The 24,699-nt window shown below is 38.3% G+C and overlaps 1 protein-coding gene across 6 annotated transcripts in view; it reads left to right on the forward strand.

The window, feature by feature from the left end:
• The first annotated feature begins 21,845 nt into the window (after positions 1-21,845).
• The window catches only part of LOC110454492, a 47,355-nt gene continuing 44,501 nt past the window's right edge, over positions 21,846-24,699 (forward strand). For all 6 annotated transcript variants that reach the window (XM_021504001.1, XM_021504005.1, XM_021504002.1 and 3 more), the window contains exon 1: positions 21,846-22,126. The gene's annotated coding sequence lies outside the window, so the exon portion shown is untranslated. The remainder of the gene's footprint in view (positions 22,127-24,699) is intronic.

Below are 24,699 nucleotides of genomic sequence, written 5' to 3' on the forward strand. Positions count from 1 at the left end.
AATGTTCTCGAGTTAACTGAAAGTCGATACAATCTAGTAACAAGTGCTTTACTGTAAATAATTACAATAACATACAAGATTTATATAGCGCCCTATATTATTTGTAAAATTACTCTAAAGCGCTTTACAACATATGGATAATAGTAATAAATATAATTGTGAAACAAAAACAAAGGCTTACAATCACTTTTATACATTTAAGCAAGCAGAAATCATAAATGAACAAATGAATAAATGAAGGGTGGTATTTACATGACGTTTTTGCAAAGAGCTTAAAATGCAGACGTGAAGAGGTGAGTTTTGATGTCCCTCTTGAATTTGGCCAGGGTATTTGACTTTCTAATAGCAGATGGTAAGCTATTCCACAGCGTGGCCGAAACCCTCCCAAAGCACCGGTTTCCATAGGTCACAGTACGAGATATAACAACTATGGTACATACGCTTACAGCGTAGCCGAATCGACATCGATTTTGTGGACAAATCATACACATTTTACACGTTTGTGTGCATACGCTTCACTGGTCATTTGTCTGATGAAGGTGACAGTGTTCATACCGTATTAGTCATCGAAACGTCACATAGAACCTAGTTGTGAAAAAAGAACTCATAATTTGTAACAAACTCATGTGCTATATATACACCCGCGGGTCTCGAGAAAAGAATACACTCGTTGTTACTGTTTTCGGCAGTATGTTTCAGTGAGGTAGCACTTTTCAGTCGGCATCAGTTCCGCGCTATCACAAGGAGACAAAAACGAACCAGCGCAGCCTCCCAAAATACACACTAATACACTACGCCCTTCCTAGGTTCACACACGAGAGAAATAACCTTGGCTCTTTAGATAGCGTGTCTTTGTGAACATAGACATCCTTCGGCGCGTGAGGGCTTTGTTAATGTATTTCCGTGGGCTAGGTTGGTCATTTCCACGTGCATACTGCGACTAACCTCTCTGGGAAGCCCGTATATCGTCGAAACAGGTCTCATATATTTTGGCTTTCGTATTATAAATTATGAAACTGACTATAATGTCTTTGGGTTGGCCGCCTAGAAGTGGCTCGACCCTGTGAGACCGACTCAAATCCGTTAAGTCAATTGCTAACCCGATCGTGTCATTTGAAAAATTTATATATCAAATCATTTCAATCAATTTATTCAATTTGTTGAATCACCCCTGGATCCTTGACATTTTTCGAGTCTTTATGGACTTATTTTATATTATCCGACAGGCGAATTTTGATAATAGAGGGATACGGGGGAGCTCCCCGAAAACCTAGATACAAAATCCTGGCATCTGAGGGTTTTAGAAAAATAATGCAGGTTTTAATTTTCTGTAAAGGGTTTGTTGGAGGGGCGATTCTTTGACAGACTTTGGTCAAACTTTATACATAGGTCAAGTATGAGTATACTTCGGACATCGTTGTGTTTCAGGGTTCAGAGGTCAAGGCCAAGGTCACTGTTGCTATATACAGAAAAGGATCAAATGATTCAATTTAAATACTAAGCAACTTCATTCTTTCATGGATTTTTGTCAAACTTTATGCAAAAGTCAAGTATGAGTAAACTTCGGACATTGTTGTGTTTCAGGGTTCCTATGTCAAGGCCAAGGTCACTGTTGCTATATATAGAAAATCATCAACTGATTCAATTTTAACACTTAACAACTTCATTCTTTCAAGGATTTTGGTCAAACTTTATACTAAAGTCAAATATGGGTATACCTCTGACATCCGTGTGTTTCAGGGTTCCGAGGTCAAGGCCAAGGTCACTGTTGCTATATACAGAAATGCATCAACTGATTCAATTTAAACACTAAGCAACTTCATTCTTTCATGGATTTTGGTCAAACTTTATTCAAAGGTCAAGTATGAGTATACTTCGGACATTGTTGTGTTTCAGGGTTCCAATGTCAAGGCCAAGGTCACTATGCTATATATAGAAAATCATCAACTGATTCAATTTTAACACTTAACAACTTCATTCTTTCAAGGATTTTGGTCAAACTTTATACTAAAGTCAAATATGGGTATACCTCTGACATCCGTGTGTTTCAGGGTTCCGAGGTCAAGGCCAAGGTCACTGTTGCTATATACAGAAAAGGATCAACTGATTCAATTTAAACCCTAAGCAACTTCATTCTTTCATGGATTTTGGTCAAATTTTATGCAAAGGTCAAGTATGGGTATACTTCGGACATTGTTGTGTTTCAATGTTCCAATGTCAAGGCCAAGGTCACTGTTGCTATATATAGAAAATCACCAACTGATTCAATTTTAACACTTAGCAACTTCAATCTTTCACGGATTTTGGTCAAACTTTATACAAAAGTCAAATATGGGTATGCCTCTGACATCCGTGTGTTTCAGGGTTCCGAGGTCAAGGCCAAGGTCACTGTTGCTATATTCAGAAAAGCATCAAATTCAATTAAAACACTAAGCAACTTCATTCTTTCATGGATTTTGGTCAAACTTTATGCAAAGGTCAAGTATGAGTATACTTCGGACATTGTTGTGTTTCAGGGTTCCAATGTCAAGGCCAAGGTCACTGTTGCTTTATATAGAAAATCATCAACTGATTCAATTTTAACACTAAGCAACTTTATTCAATATGTTGTGGAGATGGTAATAACATACAGAAAAAAACCTTGTAGTACTATAAAGTCGGCATCAGTTCCGCGCTATCACAAGGAGACAAACACGAACATGTCGCAGCCTCCCAAAATACACACACACATACACTACACGTAAGCATCTTGCACACAGGGGAGGCCGTCCTTAAAAGGCCTTAGCTGTTAATAGGACGTTAAACAAAATCAAACAAACAAACAAACAAATTGTAGTACCTTGTGTGTGCATGTTTCAGGGTATCAAGATCAAAGTGGTTGTAACTTTTTATAGAACATTGAAACTAATTTCACATGGCAGCGGGGGCATTTATGTCTTACAGACATTTTCTAGTTTTGTTTAACGTCCTATTAACAGCTAAGGTCATTTAAGGACGTGCCTCCATGTGTGTTGTATATGCGTGCTTGTGTGTATGTGCCCAAGAAGGGTACATTGTTATAATTGCCTCCTTGTGATAGCGCATAAAAAACACAATAAACAAATCATTGTGGAAAATCTGAATATATAGATAAACAATTAAGTCTTTATACCCAGTATAAATTTTGTACAATGGAGTGATTCGATATTCCTTATGTAGTTTGGGCAGAAAAAATGGGAGCTTGGTAACATAAATTGTATGCTTTATATGATGTATAGGTAAATGTTGCTATATCCTGAAAATCATCAACTGATTCAATTTTAACACTTAGCAACTTCATTCAATATGTTATGGAGATGGTAATAACATTCAGATGCTTTGTATGATGCATTTACAATCTTTTTGATCCATATGATTTATGATTCAGTTTGATATCACTTTGATAATTCCTTTTTAAATTGAGCACCTTTTATATGACAATATATTGCTGACATGTATCACAATGAAGCCTCCTTTCTGTATTGCCATGTCACACTTTAGGTTTATTACTATTGTTACACCACTAAACTTCAGTATGTACCGGTATTATCATTGAACCTTAGTTCCAGCTGTGTTTTTCATGGTGTGGTTTTAAATCATTGCATACCATTGCAATTGTGATTGCATTTTTCATCATTCACTAAATACATATACTTTGAATGTTTTTGTTGACATCATATACGAAAGTAAAAGAGCATTATATTAATAAAGTCAAACTCGAAAGTAATGTAATTGTGGTGTTGTTTTTTTCCATATCTACTGACAAGATTTTACATATTGAGCACACAGTCTCAGTCTACAAGAATGAAAGTCATCAACAGTCCTAGGCAAGAATTTAGTGAAATAAAAGTTCTTCAGTCTTGCAAAAGATCTTTCACAGAATTCAGGATCATATGTTACCTGGGGCCATTTGGTTTTAACACATACATATCGATTTCTTCAATAATATCATATTTTCCAGATGTTAACAAAGTGTCTAAAAGACAAATCTTTAGAAAATGGACATTTTATTTCCAACAAGTGATCACAAGGAGTGTGGATAATACCATGGCTCACTTTATGAGATTACTGGTCCTACATCTGATATGTCCACGTCATCTCTTAGCTGCTGTTTTGCTTTAACCTCTCCGTCCTGCTCGTGCTTAGCGTAAATGTTGCCTCTAAAGGTAGGATATACATGTTCTTTTATAAAACTGTCTGGATTTGTTGTTTCTCGAATGGTTACCTTATGTGATGTACTGTCGGTAATTCCGAGTTTTCTGCTATCATGCCACAGCTTAGATTGGGAGCGAGAAACAGTGTTGTGTGTCACAGATGATATCTGAATAAGGTGTGAACTTCACATATTTGTTTTAAAAGGATAAATCAACATCGTGGTCAGAATGAGGAAGCGTAACACATATGGAAATATTGGTGTTGTCAGCACTTGCGGATTTGTTAAGTGAATCTTTGATCTTAAATAAAGGCTTTAATGCTTAACTTTCAATAAACGTTTGAAATGCAGCCGAGTATATTATACTTCCTGGTCGATGTCATCTTCAGCCGTCTTGTTACATTTTGGTTTGGAGAAATCCATGTCTGCAACAGGACCCGGTTCAATATTCTTTGACGTTCCTTTATTCCATTTAGCCTGAACATCTGAGCAACTCTCACCAGTAAAACGTGTTTTAACAGCATATTCAACTTTCCACAACAACGCACCTACATGATTACAAGTCTTACTTCCACCCGTCATACACGAACAACGCCCAGTGTTGATTGTACCGTTACTGTCACAAATAATCCACGGATGAAGGTACTCATTGTTCATTCTCTGTGATTACATATCATGACAATTCCGTCAGCAATAACATGGTTAAAATTTTATCAACAGCACCACTCATAATGTAGTTAAAACTCTCCATAGATTTGAAATTCTTCATCTGTTATCCGTCACGTGCCATGCTCATTCAAAATAAAAAAATGTAAATTTCGCCATACTCAGATCACATTATACTGAAAACGGGTGAACCAGTTGTTGCCATTCCCCTTATTGCTGAACGTTAAGCAGGGAATAACAACTAACCATTTTAAGGACTTTTGTATGTCCCGCTCTACTTCCATTGCATATTGATAATGAAGGAGTGAAAATGGACTATGAACAATTGATTCAGATTGCATTGTCTTATCAAGACATGTTTTAGTAAAAATAACGCCCTTCTTCAACTTTTTGAACATGTCAAACATATTGCGACGGAGCATTGCAGCGTTTTTTGCATCCATAACAAGTTAACTGACTTTGTTTGGCGATACTAAACGACAGGATTTAACGTTAAATGACTTATCAAATACCTTGAACAATGTCATTTCCACTCCATATCACCTGTGCAGGTCAGGGATCGATAAAAGAATACACCTGCTGTTATCCACTGCATGTATCGTAAGAGAAGACCAATATGGGGACCTCTGCGGAATTGGGGATTTAATTTAAGCGACCAAAATAAATCTGCTGCACCCATTGCAACATTCGAGATCTTTGTATTTCTTTCTATTTCTAACTGCCTTTTTCCCTCGTGCCTTGCATGACTTTGGTTTTAATGTTGAGCAAGTCCTTAAAAAGGTTTCCCTGCTTAACGTTCAGCATTAAGGGTCATGGCAACGACTGGTTCACCCGTTGTCTGTATTATGTGACCGGGCGATATGCTGTGTTGGGTGCCCTCCGCATGGTGTTTCAGTGATATAGCCCTATAAAGACGGTATCAGTACACCAACATACCCTGTCTCCAGCACACATACACGCATGCAAAACACACATGCAGGCACGTCCTTAAATGTTCAAGACGTCAGCAACACTAATATTTAAATGGAGAGCACTGAGACTCACCATGCCTGCAGACATTGTTATAGCTGTCACATTTGATATCAATTTTGATGTTGCCACAGAGGTGATAACAGGTGGATGCGTTGTCGATATTGATAACTTGTTAAAGTAAATTAAAATGAGTCTTTTGGTATGGATGTTCTCAAGTACGTGCCGCCATGTATGTAGTGCATGCGTGCTTGCGTGTATGTATGCTGGAGACCGGGTAGGTTGATGGGCGTGCCTCCTTGTGATAGCGCGGATCTGATGCTGACATTATATTGCTACCCCACTGAACTACCATGCCTAAAGCACCCAGCAGAACATTCCGACAGGTCACATTATACTGACAACGGGTAAACGACTTGTCATTCCTCTTAATGCTTAACGTAAAGCAGGAAATAACAATTTACCGTTTTAAGGACTTTAGTATGTTCCGGCCTGGGGAGATAACAAATCGCCTTCCTCACCTGGGCGAACGATCAACATTAAAGCCAAACGTGAGGTATCGCCAAGAAAGGCGTTAGAAAACGAAAGATTTTAGAAGTAGTGAGAAAGATTAGATACCAAGTCTTGCAATTTTGGCAGCATATGTATTCTGGTCACTTTCGAGTCCCCTAGTAGAGAGGACAAAAGCAAACTCCCAATGATGCAGGGGATTCACTCATTGATCGCCTCTAACGATACATGTAGTGGGTAATTTGTGATAGAGAGTAGGTTTGCGCTTGTCGTCTCCTACATAACGTAGTCCTTTTCGGGGTTATATCCGAAAGATATCGCTTTGTAGGATTTGTTGGGATAAAATCAGTCTGCTAGGGGTATTACATAGTATTAAATATAGGTACTGGTTAAAAAAGAAATTGATAAATCTACATTATTTTAAATAAATAAGATTTAAAACATCATGATTTATATGACTCTCAGAGATTGAAGAACACATTATAATAATTATGGATAAAAATGTTCTATTTTTAAAAAGTAATTCTTAGGATGAGGCTGTCGGGCAATGCTATTCAATCAAAGGTTTGGTTTGGTTTAGAATTGTTTAACGTCCTATCGACATGGTCATTTAAGGACATCCTGTATGCGTGTGTGTTTTGGGAGGCTGTAATATGTTCGTGTTTGTCTCCTTGTGATAGCACGGAGCTGATGCCTACTTTATAGTGCTACCTCACTGAAACATACTGCCGAAGACACCCAGCAGGACACCTCACCCAGTCACATTATACTGACAACGGGGGAACCAATCAAGCGGGAGTAGAAACTACCATTTTTAGCTCACCGGGTCCGAAAGACCAAGGTGAGCTAATGTCATACCGTGGCGTCCGTCGTCTGTCCGTCGTCCGTCCGTCGTCCGTCCGTCAACAATTTCTTAAGACGACTTCTTCTTCTTAACCACTGATTGGAATTTAACTAAATCTTACTTGAAGCATTCCTAGGTGTTGGGTTCAAAATTGTACAAATTGTGGGGCTGACCCCCCAGGGAGCTGCGGGGCGGGGCAAAAAGGGGGCAATTTGGCTATATTGCTTTAAGCGACTTCTTCTCTGGAACTAAGAGATGGTATCAACCATATTTGACTGGAAGCATCCCTAGGTGGTGGAGATTCAAAATTGTACAAATGGTTGGGCTGACCTCCCAGGGGGCTGAGGGGCGGGGCCAAAAGGGGTTATTTGGCTATATTGCTACAAACGACTTCTTCTGTAGAACTATGCACTGGATATCAATCATATTTAATCAAAAGCATTCATGGGAGGCAGGGATTCAAAATTGTTCAAATGGTGGGGCTGACCCCCCAGGGAGCTGAGGGGCGGGCCAAAAAGGGTTATTGGGCTATATTGCTTTAAGCGACTTTTTCTCTGGAACAAGGAGATGGATATCAGCTATATTTAACTGGAAGCATACCTAGATGGTGGGGATTCAAAATTGTACAAATGGTTGGGCTGATCCCCCAGGGGGCTGAGGGCGGGTCCAAAAGAGGGAAATTTGGCTATATTGCTATAAACGACTTATTCTGTAGAAGTATGCCATGGATATCGATCATATTTGGTCGGAAGCATTCATGAGAGGCAGGGATTCAAATGTACAAATGGTAGGGCTGACCCCCTGGGGTTAGGAGTGGGGCCAAACAAAGTTTATTGCTTGGAAATGGTTAAGATCCTAACCATATATACAATTGCTGAGTATAAAGAGAAGAATGCACATTTGGTTCCAGGATGGCCCTAGGGTCTGGCCCCACCCTTGGAGACATAGTCCCTGGGCCATAACTGTTAAACGGTTGAGATGCCCACCCGAAAACAATATATACAAATGCTGGGCATTAAGAGACGATTTTAGAATAGACCCCGTGGTCTGACGGAACCCCTAGGGACCTAGTTTCTTAGTCACAGCTTGGAAACAGTTGAGATCCCCACCCTATAACCATTTATTATACAATTGCTGAGTATAAAGAGATGAATGCACATATGCTTCCAGGATGGCCTTGGGGACTGCCCCACCCTTTGAGACTTAACCCCTGGGTCATAACTTCGAAATGGTTAAGACCCCCACCCCAAAACTATATATACAATTGTTGGGCATAAAGAGACAAACGCAGTCATGATATTAGAATTGACTCCAGGGTCTGCCCAACCCTTGAAGACTTAACCCCTGGGTCATAACTTTGAAACGGTTGAGATCCCCACCCCAAAACTATATATACCAATGCTGGGCAAAAAGAGACAAATGCAGTCATGATATTATAATTGATCTTGGGGTCTGGCCACAACCCTAGGGACCCAGTTTCGGAGTCACAGCATGGAAACAGTTGAGATACCCACCCCATAACCATACATACAATTGCTGGGCATGAACAATCTAATACAGATATGCTACAAGGATTGGCATTAGGGTCTGGCATATTCCCTTTGATCTCATTTGGGGAATATTTTGCCATAATTGCTTAGATATCCAGGTGAGCGATACAGGCCCGATGGGCCTCTTGTTACAGACTCGTGTATGTCTCGGCCAGGGGCAGAACCCAAAACCTTCCTCACAGGGGCGAACGCTCAACTAAAGCCCAAAAGAGAGGTATTTTCAAAGGAGACATTAGTTAACACCAATATTTATTGTTACGGCGATTTACATCCTGATCGTATACACCAATACTTTTTTTTAGATAGATTAACCAACAAGTTCAGTACATTCAAGTTAAATTGAATAACCTATGATCATAACGATCCTGTAAACATAGTAAGAATACATACATAAGAAATACCCCTAAGAATGACCGTATTAAGAGTTCATAGTTCACACGCGAAGCGAGCTATATTTATCACGCGAAACGATTGCGTGGGCCCGTTATCACTTGATACTCAAAGTTCTGTGACAGGTTGCCTGTCATGGCCTCGTATAATAACCACCAGTCCGGGTTGTCCACACTTGAATGCGCTCACGTAGATCATATCACACTGAAACCAAACACGTGTCGCTCTCGACGACCACGATCTCTGGTCGATTCATCGTGTCCTGGGTAGCATATAGTTATATTACATAGTAATTTGACACCACAACGAACACACATGGAGTATGGCCTGCATGGGCGACGAACGCTACCTGCGACATCGTCTGGAATGTCCGTCTATTATCTTGGATGGATTGTACATGTATATTATGCCATTTACGTAATTATAACAGTTACCTTCGTATAGATATTCTATAGATGATCACGGAGTAGTTATATTGTCGGCCTACCTCCACTCTGTTGAAAAGTTCTCTCGGGTCTCCTCATGGCTACATGTAGCTCTGAAAAGTTCAGTGTGCATGCTCATCTCATGGTGATTACGCTAAGTCCGTGCAACTTCCCACGGAGCATGCATAGTGCTTCACGCGTGAATAACGAAATGCTTGCATATCTCGCACAGTACAGTGTCATATTATAATATAGAAATATGGTCAAATATCAATAATAACTTTAATACTATCTCTATATAACAATATACTGAAGACTATTTGTTTATAATTACATTTAAAGAAAAGGTAAAAAGAAAAAATCGCCACCTTTGTCCTAATGAAGAAAATGTATATGATACACCTGCATTTAACACGGTATAATTGGTTTGGTTTTATAGAGGTTGTCAACAGCTAATGTTATTTGAGGATATTTATTTGTAATGTATGCGTGCATTTGTTTATATGTGTTGGTGGCAGGTTATGTTGGTATAATTGTCTCCTTGCGATATTGCGGATCTGATGCAGACTTTTAAAGTGCTATACTGACATCAGGTGAACACGTTGTTGCCATTTTCCTAAATGAAAGAAATAACACCAAAACATTCATAGGACTTTGCTATGTCCCGGAAAGAGGCACGTCCTTACAAAACCTTAAGCTATTGATAGGACGTTAAGAAAATACAATCAAGCAATCTAGTGAGTTTTCAGCACACCTGCCCGAAGGGCAAGTGAGCTTATTTCATGGTGCGGCGTTCGTCCGTCGTCGTCCGTCAACTTTTCCTTCTTCTAAAGAACGGACAGGCGAAGAGCCGCGTAGAGGCATACGATCCCCACGTTTCGCGGTGGTGTTTTTTTGCCCGCCACCGTGACTCCACGTTTAGTCCCCAGCCAGCACTCCACGGTGGAACGTGACTCCATACTACACCGCTACTCCACCATTGGACAGTGTGGAGGGAACGTGGAGGTCGTCTAGAGTCATAAAACGACACAAGGTCTCCACGCTTAAAACTCCAGTCCATATTCATAACTTGGAGGGATGTACATTAAAGACACCATCCACTCTTCACCATGGTGCCATCCCTCTCCATTGTCCAACAGCTTAACATGCCAGGCCTGACTGTGGAGCTGTTCGATTACTGACTTTCGTTCGGATATACGTAACGGTTGATACTTAATCCTCATTTTTGGTATCAGAATATTTACATTTATATTTGAATTTAAACAACAACACTTATTCTAGCTGTGGATAAATCTATAAATAAAACATTACTATATTATATGATTTTACTTGTTTGGAATAATTTGAACCGGTGTTTCCTTTTGTCAGGCCGATTGAAATGATTAAGTTGCTCATTAGGCGCACCCATACCGGGTACCCATCGGTATAGTACGGAGTGATCCAGTTAATGCGCACTGACAGCAAAGTCGCATAAACATTATTATTTGAAGATGTCAGTTTTTACATATTTTACGACACTTCTTACCACAAGAAATGTTTAAATATCACATTACCAAAATAACGGAAATCATACCGAAACGATAGTCACACTGTGTCGAATTTAATTAAACGATTTTCTATAAAAATGTCGTGATCTTCTTGTATATAGGTACTGTTTTATCATCTAATATGTATTATGCTGCGTAACAAAACGTCCACTTTGATATGTTTTCTAAAGCATTTGCAAATATGGAGGTCAAGTTCATTTGATCGCATTTCAAAATTTAACTATTTTTCAAGAATTACAATTTCACGAGAATACGTTCAGCAGGGAGTATTTTTTTGAAATGATCCGATGTGTACATAGTGCATGATCCGTCGGTACGGAGCAAACCACTGACCGTACCATGTAAAATTGTAATGTAACCCAAAGATTGCAAATAAGGTCTGCAGAAAAACACTGTCATGTCAGATATCACACACATACACTTTATCGATTTATTTTCTTGGGCCAGAAACCTGAACACACCAATGGTTTTACTGATTTATCTACATGATTTTTGCCTCGATAACTCTGCACTCTTTCAATATATATTATAAGGTAGAAACAATAAGAAAAACATATAGTTTTAGATTACTATCAAGCAAAGTGGTTCCACTCTAGACAAAGACAATTTTCTTATTTCGTCAGAAAATAAAATGCAAACAATCCCAACCACAATAGAAACACTATTAATATCACTAAAAGAAACAAAAATTGCTGTGCTGACAACGAATTGATTTTAAGTACATTATTAGCTCACCTGCCCGAAGGGCAAGTGAGCTTATGCTATGGTGCGGCGTCCGTCGTCCGTGTGTCTGGCGTCAACTTTTTACTTTTAAGAACTTTTTCTCATTAACCAAAAGTCCCAGGGTACTAATATTAGGCCTGTAGCATGCTGGGATAAAGGGCTACCAAGTTTGTTCAAATTCATGACCTTGACCCACTTTCAAGGTCACTGGGGTCAGATGTCTTAAAATCTTGAAACAACTTCTTCTCAATAACCAAAAGGCCCAGGGTACTGATATTGGGCCTGTATCATGCTGGGATGAAGGGCTACCAAGTTTGTAAAAATGAATGATCTTGACCAATTTTCAAGGTTACAGGGGTCAAATGTTTTAAAATCTTCAAACATCTTCTCAATAACCAAAAGGCCCAGGGTACTGATATTGGACCTGTAGCACGGTGGGATGAAGGACTACCAAGTTTATTCAAATGAATGACCTTGACCAACTTTCAAGGTCAAAGGGGTCAAATGTCGTAAAATCTTAAAACGACTTCTTCTCAATAACCAAAAGGCCCAGTGGACTGATATTGGGCCTCTAGCATGCTGGGATGAAGGGTTACGAAGTTTGTTCAAATGAATGACGTTGACCAACTTTCAAGGTCAAAGGGGTCAAATGTTGTAAAATTTTCAAACGACTTCTTCTCAATAACCAAAAGGCCCAGTGTACTGATATTGGCCCTGTAGCATGCTGGGTTAAAGGGCTACCAAGTTTGTTAAAATGAATGACCTTGACCAATTGTCAAGGTCACAGGGGTCTAATGTTTTAAAATCTTAAAACAAATAAGAGTAATTTGTCATTGTTTTGAACCTGATAAGTCAAGGTATTGAACGTCCCCAACCGGCATTATTTGCCTTATTTCTTGTTTCTCTCTCCCTCACAAATAAGAGTAATTTGTCATTGTATAATCTGATAAGTCCAGATATCGGATGTTCCTTGTTTTTTCTTCTCTCGGGTGCATCAGTTGTACTGATTGTGGTTTGCATATAATTAAACACACTCTGGCAGTGTCTGAAGATATTGCTGTGAAATAGAATATTTAAAGACACATAATCTACGTACTAATATCATCATGTTGTAATTGTTTTCACATTTTACCTATGAGTCGGCTGGCTCTCGGAAATAAAGAAACTGAACTGAAATGAAATCAGGTTCACCCTTGCAGACCTACTGACATCCCTTTGATACACAGGTAAAAATGTGTATCTTAGGCCTCCTGCTGTCAGCATTGGACACAGGTGTGTATAGTGTTATTTACCTGTTCACAAATTTCACACCTAGTAGGTTAAGAGAGTAGGTCGAGAAGACTTTCATTATTAAGATGTTATAACTTATGTATAAAAGGAAAAAGTAAGGTAGAAAGGGACTTATTTTTAATCTCATAATCCAATAATATTCTCGATATAAACAAAATTTAGCACAGCATGGAAACGTTGCATACAATTAAACGTGTAACTGCTTGTCGTTGTTCATACGTCGACCTAACATAAGAAAGACGCAATATTCCGTCTTTTGGTATTGCAGAGTTATCTGCTCTTGTGAGTAGGTATTGATTGTTACGTCATTTGTTTGTAACGTCATAATTTTAACAGGTATGCAACTTCTTTCAGATATACGTTAAGCAACTGATACGTGTGTCAAGAAGTGAAATCGAAAGGTTGAATGAGATAATGCAGTGTTCATTCCACATTAAAAAAACCCAAATCAAACTTAACACTGAATTTATTAAAAAAAATCCTATTTTTCATCTTCTTTTATTTCTCAAAGCACGATATTATTTTCTTAAAAAATATAAATTATGTTTTAAGTTGACGAAATGCTTGTAACTATTTTATGTTAATTTTCACAAAATCAGAATTCAAATCCTTACGTGTTGAGCCATCTTAAATCAGATTCCTTTTGCTAGTATACCTGGATATGTAACAGAACAGATCGGTGTGTTCGTTACGATGACTATGACTGCTACATTTGTATCAGGGGTGGCCTTAGCTCAGCGGGGGTACACCATCCCCTACCGGTACTTCACTTTTCGCCCCTGGGCATCCTCATTTTAGTTTAGCCCGAGCCTTTACTGGATCTTATATTACGTAAAAGATTCAGCTATCGTTTTTTTGTCAGTGCATCAGACTAGTGACGTATACGTCCCTGATCAGACACTTATATATAGTACTGTTTCTTTGTTTGTTGTTAAATAATAAACATTGGGGCGGTTAAAGCAGAGGCGTATAAAACAAGTATCTTCGTAGTACATACACTAGTTTAGTATATATGTATATATGTCTCTGGTTAAAGGATTTTGAAAGGGGACAGACACATAAGAAGCCATTATATATAGAATATATATATAGTATATCCGTGTCGGGGGGGGGGGGGGGGGGGGGCGGCAGCTTTTGAAAGTGATGTCTTCTGTGTTGTAGTCCTCACGCCAAAGGTACGAAGCTCTTCTATGTGGCTCTAAATGTAAATTGAACGTTTTAGGTTTCTTTAATGTTTATCGTTTGTTTAACATTTTGAGCATTACCGGCATGTACAATGGAAACATAGTAAAATTAATGTTTAGAATCATTTGACTTTGATTAACAATACAGTAAGCACTCACATTACCCGACATTACTTAGTAACCCGAGGTGACATTTCCTGTTGTTTGCAATATTAGTGAGGAAACCAGACGATAAAGAAAGTGATTCATTTTGTTTTGTAGGCAGAGGTTTTCGCAATATTAAATTATGTTATATAAACTTCTCTACTTCTTAGCTCGTTGAAGGAGGCATTTTAATCTAATATGAAATTCGTCATCCACGTCATATTGAATGGACAAAGTCTAACCACGGACGTGTAGAGCAATCTAATTCCGTGCTATAACGAACGGGACTTGCATTTCGATGCATTCAAGATTCAATTAAAACTTTGTGTATATTGTCCTCCATGTTAGATCAAAAGCAGAACGGACCGCTCTGTTAGCTGTTGCGATTGTTAAAGATCCTCGATGTACACGATTGTGGAGAAGTGAACTATTGCTAGGTAGGGTCACCCCGAATACAGTATATAAAAGGCGTTTATAAACGGCGTTGGTTAAAAATACAATATAATCATCTCTCTCTATATATATAACCAGATCTGTGTCGCATACATAATTTAAAGCAATGGCTAAATCATAAGACAGTTGCAGAGTAGACTAGTTTTTGGACAAAATGACCCGGAACCGCTTGAATACCATAAAAAATATCACCTCCATACCCGCGGCACGTGTCAACGGTGGTTTGTTGGTTTGTGTACTCGGCCGTTTCCGTTTAAACGGTTAAAACGGGCGGACCACAGTTATTCGTTTATTAAATAAGTAATATGATGCTGCTTTCAGGCGAACCTTGACAAAGTTTTGCAAGGCCTGCATAAACATTTGAAAGTCCACCAGGAATGTTACCCGAAATTGTTACATTTATAAACGGACAAACCGGTTGTTCCGTATAAACGAACATGCCCCTGAACACGTCGATTAATCCGATAGAAACCAGTATGTGCCCTTTATGGAATACAATATAACAGATATACACTACTTATAGAAATATTACATGCAATAAATTATTTCCAATCCTTTCCAGGACTTTCCACACAACTAGTTACTTCTAATCTGGTGCGGGTGTCCCATTCCATTTTTACATATTTTGACTGAACGTACCACGTCAAGTTAACCAAATTAGTCTCTGCTAATATTCCTCACGTTCATTGTTTTCTTTCGTTATCGATATCTGGTATTCTCTATCTCTTTTCTATAAATCAGCGGATTAAAATCATTGTTATTATATATCATACTTTTAGAAATTTAGAAATTGGTTAGAAAATATCCTTTTTCTTTCGAGTAGTATATTAATCAATAAAGAAAGTTCAGATGTTGTATTAATGCAATCTTGACAGTAAACATCATACAGTTCTTTACTACAAACGACTCTCATAACTGTTACAACTGTGTCCTGAGGCTATAACGGGCCACTGACATCACAGGTACGAAAGCCTATCAGGATTCACTGACCTATTTATTGATCAATAAGTGTCGACGATTCAATACCAGATACAAGTTTAAGTCAATGTTTACAGCTCATCAGTTGTGCATGTAACATGAAACACATACAAGTTAAAAAACCCCACATAGAAGTTTAAGAAATAAAGGTAGTATATAACAAGGGCATATACATATAAAACTGACTAACTCTTCAATACACTTTGTCGGTTTCTATTGGCAGTTCTTAGATACTTTGCCAAAATAGCTATTTCCTTTTGATTTCTATTTTCTGGTGAAAACAACTTAATCAATGCATGCATACTCATTATTCGGATATAGTAAGGATTGCTAAAGGACCTGTGTAAATCGGCAAAAATGGACATTTAAAAACAAAATATAATTCATCATCTATATCATTTAAGACACACAAAAAACAAACTCTATATCTGTTTTCTATACTCTGGTTTTTGCCCCTTTCTATACCTATTGCCAGACTCGAGCGATTTGTCAAAAATAGAAACGTTGTTACGGCACGATTTCTCACCCAGGTGAGAGCAATCATGCTAAAATTGCTGAGTTCGCAACACAATATCCCACCTCTGCAATTTCTCACGCGGGTGAAAAATCGTGTTAGGAGTGGGCATATTGCCCGTTGCCATTAGTGCGAACACTGATTTTGATTTTGGGGGATTGTGGTATATCTAAGCTTATTTATTTAGAAACTGCTGCGCAAATTTCAAAAACTTCTTCAAACTTCTAACTTGTTCGAACTTCAATGTTTAGCTCACCTGGTCCGAAGGAGCAAGGTGAGCTTATGCCATACCGCAGCGTCCGTCCGTCAACTTTTTCTTTAAAATGCTACTAGTCATTAACGACCCAGTAGATTCGAACTTAATATGGCCAAGAAGCATCATTAGGCCAAGGGCACTCAATTTCGTATAATCGGTGGGTGTGCCCCCCCCCCTTGGTGCAGACAAACGGGGCCCAATAGGGGCAATAGAGGTAAAACCTTTGAAATCATTCTTTTACCGTAGGGATAAAGGCTGTTCATCCTTATGTAGTCTGGAACATCCTTGGCCCAAGGGGACTCAATCTTGTTAAATTGGAGGGTTTGTACCCCCTGGGTGGAGAGGAGCGGGCCCCAATAGGGGCAATAAAGGTGAAACCTTTAAAACCCTGTTTCTACCGTAGGGATAATTCTTTAGGGAAATTGAGGTTTAAATCTTTAAAATCCTTTTCATGTACCATTTGAGGGATTTTATCCGAATTTGGCCTGGAGTATCCTTTTGCAAAGGGGTCTTAATTTTGGTTACATGATGGGTGTGGAGTTGCGGGGCTCAATAGGGGAATTTGAGATTTAATTCTTTAAATTACTTCTTCTTCTGTACCATTCGAGGGCTTGTTTGTAATAAGAATAATTTCCCATGGTTACTTTATTATCCAGGTGAGCGATTCAGGCCCTCTGGGACTCTTGTTTCATTTTGTCTTAACATCTTTGACTTACAATGGTATACAAAGATATGTTACATGCACACGATTTAACGATGTTCGATGTGAAGATTCTGAACAGATGTAAATCATGGCCTATTATTTGCCGAGTCATTTCTGGCTATAACAACTTTTGCTCAGATTTATGGACCACAATAAAAGTTGTTTAATTGAATATTTTAATCGTGTTCTTGAAGATGGCAAAATGTCTGCTGCAGACTGGCTCTTTATAAGTCGAAATGTGTGCATTTTCCAATATCCCTATGTAAAAGTGGGCAGTGTCGCTACGAACACTACTGCGATCTGCGTTGATTTTTTTGTATTTGACAAAATGTCCGTGTTAGATCAGGTCTCGATTGGTCGACATTTAGATATTGACCGATGTTATAGATTTGGTATGTAGATGTATTATGTAGGGTTATCAACGGTTAGCCGGTTATCCGGTTACTCGGGTGAATGACCAGGAACCGGTTACCAAAATCCTTAATCGAAAAGTCGGACATTTACTTATCCCTTTTGGGAGCCCCATGTTCCCCTGGCTTAGACCTACAAACTATCTGCATTTGTATAGATACGACCGAAATTGGATAGTTTTGTGATAAAAACAGTGTTCAGGGATTGCATTTTAGTGTTAATTTTGTACTGTAATTTAAATACTGGCAAAGAGATGTCGCCAATACCATAAAAAATCTGAACACAAAGCTGAATCATATATATAAGATTTCTGAGATAGAACGCGCCTTTACATTCGAGAGTAAAGATAATCTGAAGAGTACACTATTGAATGAACAAGCATGTCTCAAAACGTTTGTCAAGCAAATTTTGTTCTAAAGAATAATTACCGCACATGATTTAGAGTACAGATAACTGTAATTGAATCCGTCTTACTGCATTCTGACATTCGTTGTCCATGACAAATACTTACTGCGGTTACATGCAACTATTTCCTGTGTTAACTTTGAAATACACGAGTAAACGAGCATGCTATTTAATATGATTATGTATGTTTGTGGTGTAAATACGTTTTAGATAGAACATTTTCCAAACATATAATGTATTTGTTGCTGTTTATTATTTGACTACCAAATTGTTCGAGTAACCGGTTACAAAAATAAGACCGATTTGACAACCCTAGTATTATTGCATTGCGATCATTTTCTGATGCATCACTTGCGACTACTGGACTAGTTTCGGCACCTTATGGTGTAACGGTTCCTGTTACGAGTATATATTGTTATACTTTATAATAAAAAAAGGAAATACATGTACCCCCTTCCAGAGCAATGATTTCACATCTGCTTTGGTAAGTTCATATTGTGTACAAATTCGTGTCCTTTGTTCCTTTGGCTAAAGAAAGGCGTCCTTTGTTAAATATGACTTGCATATTATTTCATATACGGTATATCTCGCGCAAATTGTCGTGTGAGGTGGTAGATCCGATGGCAACACACTCGTCGTTCACTCAGATAAGACTGTATCCAGCATAGTGCGGTATCAGTCACTCTATAAGAGTACACCAGACGTTTATAAAGTATGCCATGGTTGATGACGTCAAATGCAGCTGACAAATTCAGCATGACAAGCACCGCTCTGCACTTGTGACTTTTGTTGCGTATTTCAAAAGTAAATGAATAAATTTTAGATTTATAAACTTTCGTGTGGTAAGCAATTGGCGGCTTCGTTTCCAGAAAATTAGTGGCAGTCATTAATACATCATTTTCACATTAAATGTCTACCGGCTTGTCGCCTCACTGAATCTTTGTAAAACAAATACATATGATACGATTATAAAAGATAAGGTTCACTTTATCATAACAAAGAGTATCGGATTTTCTTTGCATCTGATTTGCAGCTAAAGCATTCCAGTGCATAAATAATTTAAATCATATTCACTTGAGTTTAGAAAGCTGCTGACCTTCAACAAGGTGACAGACATTACGACAGGTATAACATTATATAATGTAAAATGCATTTAACTTTCCTCAACACCTTTATTTTGAACACTGATTTGTTTATATGTCTCTTCTCGGATCCTGTTGTGGTCTTTTTATTAAGTTTCAAGTTACTTTGTTTTATTGTATATCACATATTTTTACTCACCTGTCTAGAAGTGTTCGTAATGCTATGCTGTGGTATGGTACGTCAGGAGTCTTATCAACTATTGTTATGTACCACCTGTGCCAAGTCTTAATATTTGACCAGCAGATACCTTGAACGTTTGCGGAACACTTGACTTACTTTTAAGGTAACTGTAGTCTTACATCTTAACGTTTCAAACAACTTTATATACCAAAAACACTTGTATATGCTATAAATACCAGAAGTGCATTTATCTATATGGACCAAACCTTGAAAATGTAGTCCAATAGTCATAGCATAGAAACAAGTAGTCATAAAATGTTTTCGGGGTTTAGATCGACTTTCGGTAAAAAGCAGTACTTGTTATATAATAGATTGATAGAAAAATCAATCAATAAATATTAGGCATGTTGTGCATTGAACTACTACTCATTTGAAATCATGTCAGCTCATCTATTACATGTTCACTTAGGCAAGTTTTAAGACACAACGGACAAAATCCATCCCCAATTGAGATAGAGAGGTGGGGTGAGAAAACGTGTCACCTATGCCCATATGTTTTGCACGATTTCTCACCCGGATGAGAAACCTTGTCTGGGTGAGAAATCGTGCCGTAACAAACGTCAATCCAGCCAAGCGTTTTACTTGACAATAAAGCAATATACAAAATGTATTTTGTCAACTATTTATAAACGTTCCATGAACACTGACCAATGGCCGTTTGATGTTATCGTTCAAGATGTGTTACCTGCATTTTTATTTCGTTTTAATCCTTAAGGAAAACCGATAAAAAATTCTTAACAGATTGCTTTGTTTTATTGCGGCTAATTATGAACACTCACAACGTGAGCAAGGGGCAGACGTCAGCTTGTCCATACGCGATGTTAGTTAGGTATTTAGAGTTGGCCGGTATAGATTTACAGTCCGACGATTTTTTATTCAAACAAGTGTACAGATCCGGCGAGGTGTTCGGTTTCATACACAAATCAAAGCCTATGAGTTATACGTGCGCACGTGAAGCGGTGCTAAAAAGGTTAAAGTTGGTTACGGATTGTAACGTGGGCTTGCATTCCCTTAGGTCGGGCGGTGCCACCGCAGCAGCGAATAGTGGGGTCAATGATAGGTGTTTTAAGAGGCACGGTCGATGGAAGGGCGATTTTAGCAAGGATGGTAGCTACGTCAAGGATTCCATAGATAAGAGGTTAGCGGTGACAAAGAAATTAGGCTTGTAATGTTCAGGCTTACAGAACGCCGGTTTTTTTTGTTTGATGTTTAATTTTGTTTTGTTTTTTCTTTCGAATTTTGTAAATATTGTATTATTGGGAGTTTTTCGTTTTATTTTGCGTGGTTTTTGCCCTTCTTTGTATTTTTTTCTACGTCCTTTCGGCGAGCTAGCGGCAAAATAGATATTTGCGTTTTGTTGTTATATGCCAGTCGCTAAGTGGAGCGAGACTCAAATCTTCCCGCGGTTCGCAGTAGAAGCGATAATAATTTGTCTCGTGCGGCACGATCAGCAGAAGTCTGTCGCGTGTACGCGGGTACACGGGGGTAGATCGCCTACTCGGGACGGGCGGTTCATTCTAAACTTAAGGATGTATAGGGTGTGGGTTTTTTCTTAGGGTGGTTCAGTAGGTCTGCTATAAAAAGTGACAGCGGTCCAACTGTCACCTCAGAGAAATCGGACTTGCAGGGAAATAATATTTGTCCCGCTTTTCGATACAGGTTTCCGGGGGATATCTCCGGTTTTTCCACGTCCTTTCGGCGAGCCAGCGGCAAAATAGGTATTTGCGTTGTGTTGTTATATGCCAGTCGCTAAGTGGAGCGAGACTGGATATTCTCCACGGTGGAGTGGAGTTTAATTTTTTATACCTCCCCTCCACGCTTTAGAATGCCATCGCGAAACGTGGGGATCGTATTGCTCCACGCGGTGTGTAGTGTATAACGACAATTCAATCATAGTAAAAGAAAAGTATTATTCTATTTTCCCCATTTGAATAACTTGTGTGTTAACGAATTTAAATACATATGCATATGTTAGGACTTGCACGTAAGCGCAATATGTAATTTACTGTGATTTATCTTTGTAGGGTTTTAAGTTAAAACTGATAAGGAAAATACAAAAATAGAATACAACATCTGACAAAGGAATTTTCGATTCGTTTGATCGAATGTTTTGTCAACTTAACCGTAAGAGGCGACTTACTGTATTCCATCTATACATTTTTCTGTTCTCTTTTGATGCCCGCTTTATGTTTGAAGCGTGTCCCGAGCCACATTTAGTTATAATACAAATGAAAAACAGAAATGTACCACACAATCCTGGCGGTCCAACATTGCGTTTGTGTTATACAGTGTAGATAACCATGTTTGTGTCGAGTGAATTTACCCGTGACGTAAGCTTATTTAATACGAAATGGTGTACATATCAGTTCTACTGTGGCAAATGTAGCTTTTATGTCAGTATAAACTTGAACCAGGAAGTTACTGGTTTTAAGTATTTGTCTCTTTTGAGTTGTGACGATCTCTCGTATTTTACAGAGATTTCGGTGTTAAAACAAAAGTGATGCAGGTGTCTCCCCTGACATCTGTCTTTATAATACTATAGGTGTACCAAAGACAACAACTCCTAGCAAACAGACTTGTACTTTATGGAAAAGTGTTTATGATAAATACAGGTGTGTTACCTGTACAATAACGTGGAAGTTCAGGAAGCTAAAAGCCAAGGACATTTAGGTGAGTAACATGCTAGTACTAAATTGGTTTGGTTTTATTGGATTATTAACAGCTATTGTTGTTTACACATGTTATAACCTTTAGTGCTGGTTTGATTTGGTGTTATTTTGTCTAACGTCCTAATAACAGCCGAGGTCATATAGGGACCTGTACTGCGCACATATTAATAGTTGTAGTATTTGAAGCGTTATATCTACCATGACATGTATTAGAAAGACACTTTCATTAGGCCATCATTATCCTATGCTGGACTATTAAAATTGCCCTTTGTCCATGGTCCATTCGTCCGTCCTGTGCAATTTTAGGAGTTGGACGACTGGTTCGCCCGTTGTCATATACTGTGACCGGGTGGGGTGTTCTGCTGGGTGTCGTCGGCAGTGTGTTTCAGTAAAGTAGCACTAGAAAGTCGGCATCAGTTCCGCGCTATCACAAGGAGACAAACACAAACATATCGCAGCCTCCCAAAACACACGCATGCATCTTGCACACAGGGGAGACCAAAGCTGTTGATAGGACGTTAAACAATACTAAACCAAACCAAACCAAACTTTCTCCCTTCGCAAGATCACACGCACAGGCAATGTTAATCTGGTCAAATTCATCGGCAAATGAAACAGGTTGCATTTGGTAGTTGCATTCAGTCCAACTTGAGTAGGAATTGAAATATTAAGTACTGAAGGGAACATTTTTTTTCAATTTTGATTAGTAGGTTTCCCTTGGTCTCTAGTTGTGCATAGTTTTGTGACTGAACGACAGGCGGCCATTTTGGAATTTTACAATTAAGGGTTGTTTGTTAACACTATTTCTTAGAACTAGAGTTAAAATGCCATAGAAAAATAAATGTTGGTTGAGATGTAGAAAGAAATATAACGATTCCAAATATTGCAATGAATGCAGCATAATATTTTTGTCACTTTCGCGTCTCCAAGTAGATGGCACAAAAGCAGATCCCCAATTATGCAGGGGTTCCCATATTAGTCGACTCTAACGATACATGTAGTTGGTAACAGCAGAACTATCCACGCTATCACAAGGAGGCAAGTACACCAACATACCCTATCTCCGACACACCTACACACATGCATGCATACATAACACACATGGAGGCACGTCCCTTAATGACCTAAGCTGTTAAAATAAACTTATTCCGAAGAAGATACGGTTGTACGATTTAATAATGACCAGAACAAGATACACTTTAGTGTTTACTGAAGCGGTGTCTGTATAATTTAGAAATAGTCCTTTACATGATTTTTTTGAATGGATGATATTTTTGGCAATATCTTGCAATATATTTTGTAACAGCAAAATTGAAGTATGAGAATGTACAATACAATATGTATTGTCACAAACCCTGCAATTCAAAATTAAACGGCAAAATAACTGTCTTAAAAATGACCCGCTAAACATAGGTATCAAACGTGGGTTGGAATTCACAGCATTTAACCTTCTTGCAAACTTTCAAGTTCAACAGTTTATAGTTTCTAAAGATATTTCACATATAGTGTCCACTTTATAAGGAAAAATGAAAGTGTCAATAAAGGGGTGCGCGGATACTCTTAAACATTCCAAACCTAGTCATTGGTCGCGACCATTTGACTTATCGTGAATTTTTCGGGGATTTTCGGAAATGTTTTGAAATATGCTCGCAGCAATTAACTTTTAAATTTCGTTCAAAAGCTCCCGATTCCTATTTAACAATAACGAAAAATTGCAAGTTTAATTCATAGTATACGATAGAATCGGATAAATAAACACGAGTAAAGTAGGCCCAACTTTCAGGTACGATACCATGTATGGGAAAATATAACGAAGAATTGCGTCGTAATAAGCACTCTGGGGTTAGAATGCCGTTCTTGGGTAAAACCATGCTGAACGATTTAATCTTGACAGTGGGAATGTGTCAAAACGACGTGGAGAAACTGGCGAAGTTTGCAAGTTTGTGTATTGCAAAGAGTCAATGTCGCGGTTTCGTCTCACGTAGCATACATTTGGTATTTTCATATATACAGGTAAGGTGTTGGGCGTATGCTAGGTGAGATTGGGTGTCAGTTCGGGAACAATAGGATTTAATTACAGGTAAACTAAAGTTGTTACCATATGAATATGAACGTATTCATAGGATTGATTTTGTGTGTTAAATCTTAATTATATATATAAAAAAATCCACTTCATCTAATATAGTCTTCATCATTATAATAGGGAATTTCAGATTAAATGTCTTAACTTAACATATTATTACAATACAATACAATTTATAAGTAAGTGTAAGTGTCACATATCGATATACATTAAAAAACAGATTTTACAAAACTTTTTCAAAATTTAAATCAATCAGATATCGTCATACAGCCAAATCTGGCTTATGAGACACACAAAGCCATTAACACACCTTAAAATAAGTAAAACACTAGCACTGTAACATAACTGGTGCCATTGAGCTAAAAATTGGTGGGGATGTTTCGGGGCCTCGAAAGTGGAACTTAGCTATAAATTTGCTTTAAAATGCTATTCCTCCTGAATGCCTAAATGGATATTGCAACCAAATATGGTCTGAAATATCATTAGGGGGA

This window comes from Mizuhopecten yessoensis, unplaced genomic scaffold (assembly GCF_002113885.1).
Source record: "Mizuhopecten yessoensis strain PY_sf001 unplaced genomic scaffold, ASM211388v2 scaffold7901, whole genome shotgun sequence".
NCBI lineage: Eukaryota > Metazoa > Mollusca > Bivalvia > Pectinida > Pectinidae > Mizuhopecten > Mizuhopecten yessoensis.